Source organism: Triticum urartu, chromosome 4, assembly GCF_003073215.2.
Source record: "Triticum urartu cultivar G1812 chromosome 4, Tu2.1, whole genome shotgun sequence".
NCBI classification, from domain to species: Eukaryota; Viridiplantae; Streptophyta; class Magnoliopsida; order Poales; family Poaceae; genus Triticum; species Triticum urartu.
This window is the reverse complement of record NC_053025.1, coordinates 388,217,299-388,224,598: the sequence shown is the minus strand read 5'-3', so window position 1 is coordinate 388,224,598 and position 7,300 is coordinate 388,217,299. Positions and strand designations below refer to the sequence as shown.

The 7,300-nt window shown below is 42.0% G+C and overlaps 1 long non-coding RNA gene across 1 annotated transcript; it reads right to left on the bottom strand.

The window, feature by feature from the left end:
* Positions 1-389: 389 nt before the first annotated feature.
* Positions 390-4,931, bottom strand: LOC125551735. Its single transcript, XR_007303082.1, has 3 exons — positions 4,684-4,931; positions 4,187-4,414; positions 390-2,078 (listed from the first exon to the last, which is right to left on the bottom strand). It is a non-coding gene; the product is annotated as an uncharacterized LOC125551735 (long non-coding RNA).
* Positions 4,932-7,300: the final 2,369 nt, after the last annotated feature.

The window sequence follows — 7,300 nt, the reverse complement described above, 5'->3', positions numbered from 1 at the left end:
TTCATCATATGGATAGGAGTAGTGGCATATGTTGCCAAGATGGCGGATTCAGGCATTTTGTTGTAATACTTTGTAAGGTCCTCGTGGATAATCAATAAAGTGGCCGTATGCATCTCCCAGATGCAGAGACCGGGGGTCATCCTCCTTTTCTAAAAAAAGCATGTGATGGAGGTTTGCTTCGCTCTTCCTTCTGTTCTCCGCGGCAATGGAACTGAACAGTGTAATATATATAGACAGTAATTGTCAACCCAAAATTGGATTACAGTTCAGCGGATAGTCATGATGCAACAAATAATTAGAGCGAAGGTATATCTGAATGAGTAACAGTAATCATGTATGCATACTTTTGTTGATGTAAATCATTTTGCCGCCATAAATGATCAAAATTAAAACTTCTAAAATTGGCAACATCAATCCATCGACGAACAACATATCAAACTTTTCTGAGACTATATTACTTGCTGAATCTTTAAATATTTCTACAACGAAAATATAACATGACATCAAAAAGTGAGTTGGACAATCATCTTTCTAGCCTACTGCTGTTAAACAACTACAGAAATATGTCCATCCCGTCAAAAAGTGAGTTGGACAATCATTTTTCTGAACATATATTCCATGGCAAATAAAACTGAAGATTTTGAGGTTTCCTTAGCATGGAAAAAATTATATGTGCGACGTTCGTGTAATTGTAGCCACCATCTAGTTGTCTGGTCATACAGAAACTGTAATGCAAACTTGAATAAACTGAGCAATATAGATTATGTTACAGGCCTGAAGATAAAGGTTGATCTTGAATGCACAACATATTTCAGTACCTACTTTAGATAATAGTTGCACAAATAGAGTAGCTTTGTGCGCAGGATAAATTTTGAGCCCGGTCCATGGGATTATATGCAAATCAATAGCTCCTAGAATGACGGTTTCACATGGTTACAAAATGTGGAAGCAAGGACGGGAGTAATTTACAGGAAAAATATAAAGTACTTTTGATACTGCTATGAAAAACTGAACTACTATAGGACTACACGATCCCATCATGTAGATTTGAAAACTGGCAAATATAATTTGGTAATTAGCAAGGACACTCGTGAAAAGCTTTGCATAGTTCTAAAACGTATGGGGATGATGGATTGGAAAATTGGAGAAGTTGAGAACTAAGAATCGATTACTACAATTTAGAAGTGATTTGATAGTTAAGAAAGAATTGGCTAATTTGGCGCAAGATAAGAAAAAACTAAATATTAAGACTAACATACAAGTAAGTAGTTACAAACGAACAACTTTGCTACTGGCCTAGTGCACCCTATAGTAACATCAAGTTATCTTTACAGTATTCTATAGCAACTCCAGGAAAATCCAACCATTCATATAAAATATTATACTACAAAAAGGTTAACTTACACCGAATCTATATCTGATATATTTGCTGAAGACATGACGTGCCATAAGAAAATAACTTATTTGCTTCACAGGAGACCAATTGTCATTGTACTATCAAAATATCAGTAAAGGTTCAGATGCATATCTTAGTAGGGAGATACGAAAATCACATCTACAGCTTAACTTGAAGTGTGACTTGATCTGCACATTTCAAACTGGTATCTACCAATGCATATTTGTGTACTTTTTACATGAGATGGTTGAGGGGGGTAGTAATTCCCATAAAACAGAAAAAGGTAAGCCGTTCTGCTTGCAGGAACCAATAAATTTGCTCCAACTGTAGTACACCTTTAAAATTCTCATCGTGCTCATCAAACATGGCTTGAATATGTTTTTTTAATGAGAAGAGAGAGATATTACTTAATAACATGAAACAAACCCATGGGGAAAATCGAGATTTCAAAAGTGGACACCGCACTACAGGGCGTTTTCAGGTTGTTGTACTGATGTCACACATCAATTGTGACGATGTGCACGCGGATGCAAGCCAAAATCAGATGGTAAATACTGTGTCACACTCGGAAGGCTGAGGGGAAAGGTTCACTTTCTAGAAATTCCGTTCAAAAATTAGTACAATAACTGACCATTAAGTCCCATCAATTCTCACCCCTTCGTCCACCACAACGCCATCTGTACTGCAAGATTGACACAATATAACCAATCATTCCTACTGAAGCGTAAGGCGCACCCTAAGGCTCTAGTACACGTTTCTGGGAGGATACTTGGCTCGGCGAGACACCTTTGGCCATCCAATATCCATCTTTATACCGTATTGTTCAACGACGTGAAGTGTTCGTTGCTTCGGTATTTCAATCTATCCCCCTTAATATTCAGTTTCGACGGACGCTAGCGGGCAATCGTTGGGAAGACTGGCTCCGTTTAGTTAGGAGACTGATGGAGGTCCAACTATCTCAACAACCCGATGAATTACGCTGGAAATTGACTAAGTCTGGAGTATTCACTGTTAAATCAATGTATATTGATGTTATTAATTCGAACTCCATTCCTACCTCTAAGCATGTTTGGGCGGTCAAAGTTCCTTTGAAAATAAAAGTGTTTATGTGGTTTGTCCATAAACAAGTTATTTTAACCAAGGACAACTTGATAAAGCGTAATTGGACAGGACCTACTAGGTGTAGTTTCTGTGATCGGGATGAGACAATCAAACACCTCTTCTTTGATTGCCCGTTGGCCAAAGTACTTTGACAGACGGTCCACATTACTTTTAATATCAATCCACCGAATTCTTTTAACGCGTTATTTGGGACATGGCTTAATGGGATTGAGCCTAACTTAGCGAGACACATTCGGGTTGGAGTTTGTGCTTTGATGTGGACTATCTGGACTTGCAGAAATGATTTGGTTTTTAACAGAATATCATGTATCCATTTTTTGCAGGTTTTATTCCAAACTACGGCTACGATCCGTACATGGTCGCTACTCACCCAGACGGAGGCCAGGGAGCATTTGGTTACTGGGTCTTTCCGATGGGAGATGGTAGCTCGGGATATCTTCAACCGGTTTGGATGGCGGTCATGTAATAGGATAGGCATGTAGTTTACCTACCTAGTTTTAGCCAGCCGGTTGTGGCGTCTTCTCTTGGCTAGTGGATGTTTCTAGCCCTTTTTGGCTCTGTGTGAGCTTTCTTTGCTTTTTATTACTTTTGGAGACCTTGGAACCATGTTGGCACTGCTTTTTTGGTTAATAAGATGGCCGTATGCATCTTTCTGATGCAGAGGCCGGGGAATTCCCCCTTTTCGAAAAAAAAACTCAATTTCATTGAAAGAACACAACTTAAAACCAATTTGGAAAATCATTGCTTTGTCCAGGCTGTGAAATCCAAAAAATGGAAATCAAGCTTTTCAGAACTCATGTCCAGGGAACAACACGAAACATCTGCTCATGACCTTTTATAGATGAAACATTACATGTAAAGCCGAATTGTTGGAAAATGAAGCAAAGGATTTAGACTGACTGAGTTGTCTGTTTAGTTGGGACAGAAGTGGTGAATGACAAAATTGAAAAGTTTGAGGGAAGATATCACTCCCTCTGATTTGCAGTGATCTATTTGTACTTTTTGTAGCCACTGGATGAGGTACAAAGGAGAATCAGTTTCAGTATGATCAATAATGTGACCATACATGACTTGGTGGTAACTAAAATCATTTATTAGTTCAAGATAAAGACTATAAATCCTATTTGCGATCTGTACAGAAATATTAGATTAGTTGTAAGTTTGCGCACAAAAATTTATTGGGAGCTTTTGTAGAGTATTGTTCGATGATGAAATAGATTTAGTGGCATGCGTATACACTATTTTGCTGCGTAAAATGGAACACATAGATCTACTAATTTCGTGAAAGCAGATTTAGCTGATACTAATCTGGATCATTATCAATTACACAACCCCATTGCCATAAATATTAGAATCGCCAAAGGGGCTCTCTGGTATTCCTGGTTGAAAATGTCTAACGTATCATATTTTTTATAAGTCACAACTGTAAAATCTTAATTATGGAACTACAAAGGAAATATCATACATATTATTAAAACAGACCAAGGAAATATGGATTCCATAGTTACCACAGGAAATTGTGCATGAGCAACAATGTTAAATTCTTAGTACAAATCTGCCAAAAATGTACAGTTTAACAGCCTGAATTGAGAGAAATCTCGGAAGTTGGTCAATCTTATAGGTTAAATGAATATATATGGAAAAATATTCATGGTCCAGGCATCATACCTTGTCTTAATACCGGAAGAAAGAGCTATTAGTTTTACCATGCAGATAATCTGATATTTGGACAACATCTATATCTTCTCCAGAGTAATAATATTTTGCAAAGCTTCCTATCAACTTCAAAGTGAACTGGTTAGCCGTTGGATGATTTGAAGACGTAGAGAACACACGTTGGGTGCAGTGTACCATTGAATTTGATGTAGACCATCCAAGCTTATCCTCCTTTACTCCCTAGAAGGCATACTCTAGTCAAGAACAGTCCAAAAATACATGTACACAACCAAAACTTCTTGATGACAGTATGCACGAAGTGGATTTAGTGGGGGTTCTGTGATGAAATCAACATGATAGAAAACATGGGATTTGATGTTTACACGATTACTTGCCTGCAAAGTAGGGGCAAGATTAGTGGGAGATTAACACGAGTAGGGTTGGGGACATGAATCACCATGCTGCCAATCAATCAGATCGATTTGGAAGGTTCTCGAACCCGTCCATACCTAATTACGCAGCTACCGTGAGATCCGTGCTTCCTTGACTGGAGACGACGATGAACCTTCCAGATCAGGGAGGATATGGGTCATTTTCTTCCAGATCGATTGCAGCACGATGAACCTTCTTCAAGTCCACGACAGGAAAATGATAGAGGAGAGGAGACATGTAGAAGCGGGGGAAGAGGAAAGGCGGCGATAGGCTCGCTCGACAAAGTGCCAATGGGTTGCGTAGAGGAGTTTGAGATGTGTTTTTTCCTTCTGCGTATATCACACGGAAGGAGGTTTCTGGGGAGGACACCATGAAGTATTTTTCCTTCTGCGTATATCACACGGAAGGAGGTTTCTGGGGAGGACACCATGAAGTATACTCATCTCTTTTTTTTGCAAGGGGTAGTATACTTATCTAACGGCTATAATTAATTAGTATATAGATCAAACGGACAATTACCTTAGTTTTCTAGGATTAAACGTGGAGTCTCGATTAGTGCTTCCAATTAGTAAATGTAAGATATAAGATATAAGATGCACATAAAATGCTTAGAAAACCTAGTTAATGTATAAAAAAGGCCAAACGAACCCCGAAAAATTCATTCTCATTTCTTCCATGGGACCTAAGCATGCACTGAAGGACACAAATTTGATTTTTCAACCAATTTGTATGCACCGGGGCATGTGCATGTAGTTTAATTTTTAATTGTGCACCTGAAATGGCTAGAAAACCAATTTAATGTATGAAATGTCCAAACGAACCCTGAATAATTTCAATTCTTTTACGACACACCTACAGTTGCATGTTCACTGCAGATAAAAGGTCTAGCAATTCAAACACCGTCCATTGCCGTTGTGACCCCATTTTGTAATTCAAATCAAGTAGATCCCACACAGTTTATTCTCACCAACCGTGTGAGATGTAGTACAAAATATCTTTGAGCACCGTCGGTGTATAGTACGCCTATGACTTATGCGAGAAGTTTCATCGGCTACAACCCACAGCCGGCGTGTCAAGCACACTAGCTCGCTCCCCAAAACTCCCGCCTCTGCATCCCTCGCAATCTCGAAAATATCTACCGCCTGGAAGGTTTTAATGTTTGATAGCACACGATTAGTATGTGCGGACCGTGTGCGATGTCTGTTACTCCCGCTCTGCTTCAGTCCCTTGATTCAAATTTTCAATAGCCCTAGCATTTTACTCCCGCCTCTACATCCCTCGCAATCTCAAAAATATCTGCTCGCCCTTGATCCAAATTTTCAGTAGCCCCGCCTTGTTACTCCCGCCTAGTAAAATTTTCAGTTGCCGCAGTATTTGCTCAAACACAACCTCCGCTCACACAGACACACACAACCCTCGAAACCATTGGTAGATTGCCGCCATCACCGGCGCCTCCATCCTCAACCTATGCCTTTGTGCCGGGGAGCTCGAGTAGCCAATGGCCAAAAAGAGGTTTATCGCAGTCTTTTCGCCCGACGCCGACAAGGTGGCCGCCGAGGTGTCCCCGTCGTCCTCCGCGGGCCTGATCCGCCCGCTGTCGCGCCCCTACGCCGGTTCGAGGACTTCCCCGTCCTCCCCCGGACCCGGCAGCCGACAAACTCCTACTTCGGGGTCCAGTGGCGGTGGGGGACATGGGTCGCCGAGATTACAGATCGAGAGACCCACACCCGCCGGTGGCTCGGTAGCTTCCACACGGCCAAGCTCGCGGCAATGGAGTACAACCGCTGGCAGGTCCGCTACCATGGCGCGGCGGCTAGGCTCAATTTCCCCTTTGGCACACGTCCGGTCCACCTCGTTCCGCCGGAGCCAGGGATGGTGAGCTCAGCTATGGCGCGGGAGGACCGCGAGGCATGGGAGGGTCTCGAGGCCGAGGCCGCCAACGAGGCCTACATGCAAGGGCTCCACCGGCAGCACCCGGAGCTCGTGGAGGTGGAGCGGGCGATCTTTGCCGGCGCGGAGGGGGGCGAGGTTATCGCGCTCTCCTCCGATGACGAGATCGAAGGCGGCGAGGACGGCGACGCAGAGGGCGGCGAGGTTATCGTGCTCTCCTCTGATGACGAGGTCGAAGGCGGTGGCGACGGCGGCACGGAGGGCGTCGAGGTGGGCCCCAAGGACGAGGAGATCAATGTCGATGAGTGGAGGAGTGCCTTCTCCAACGACCCCGATGACGGTACTGGCTCGAACCCAGCTCGCGGCACACCATACATGACGAGGAAGGATTGGCTCGATCTCTACTTCGACTGAAAGTAGTTTAGCTTAGTTTAAATTTATGCTTTATGTTCGGTTATGCAAAACTATCTATGTTTATGTTTGAATGCATGCTACTTTTGGTTGAACCTGCTTTGAACTTGATCAAATTGAAGTTTACAACCTTAAGTTTAGGGGATCGACTAGGAAAGGCCAAAAATTGCTGGAGTATATATATATATATATATCCACTAAGGGTTTTAGTCCCTTAACTTTTTAAGGATCGCCTAGAGATGTCCTTATGACTTGTTTATTTTAGTTATTCACAATGTGATGCTCTATATGTGCAACTATTTGCTGTGCAGTTCAATTTCATCAATAACAGTTTCAACAATACCACTATGAATTACGATGTTTGGTTGTTGTTAAGGATATTGCAGTTAACAT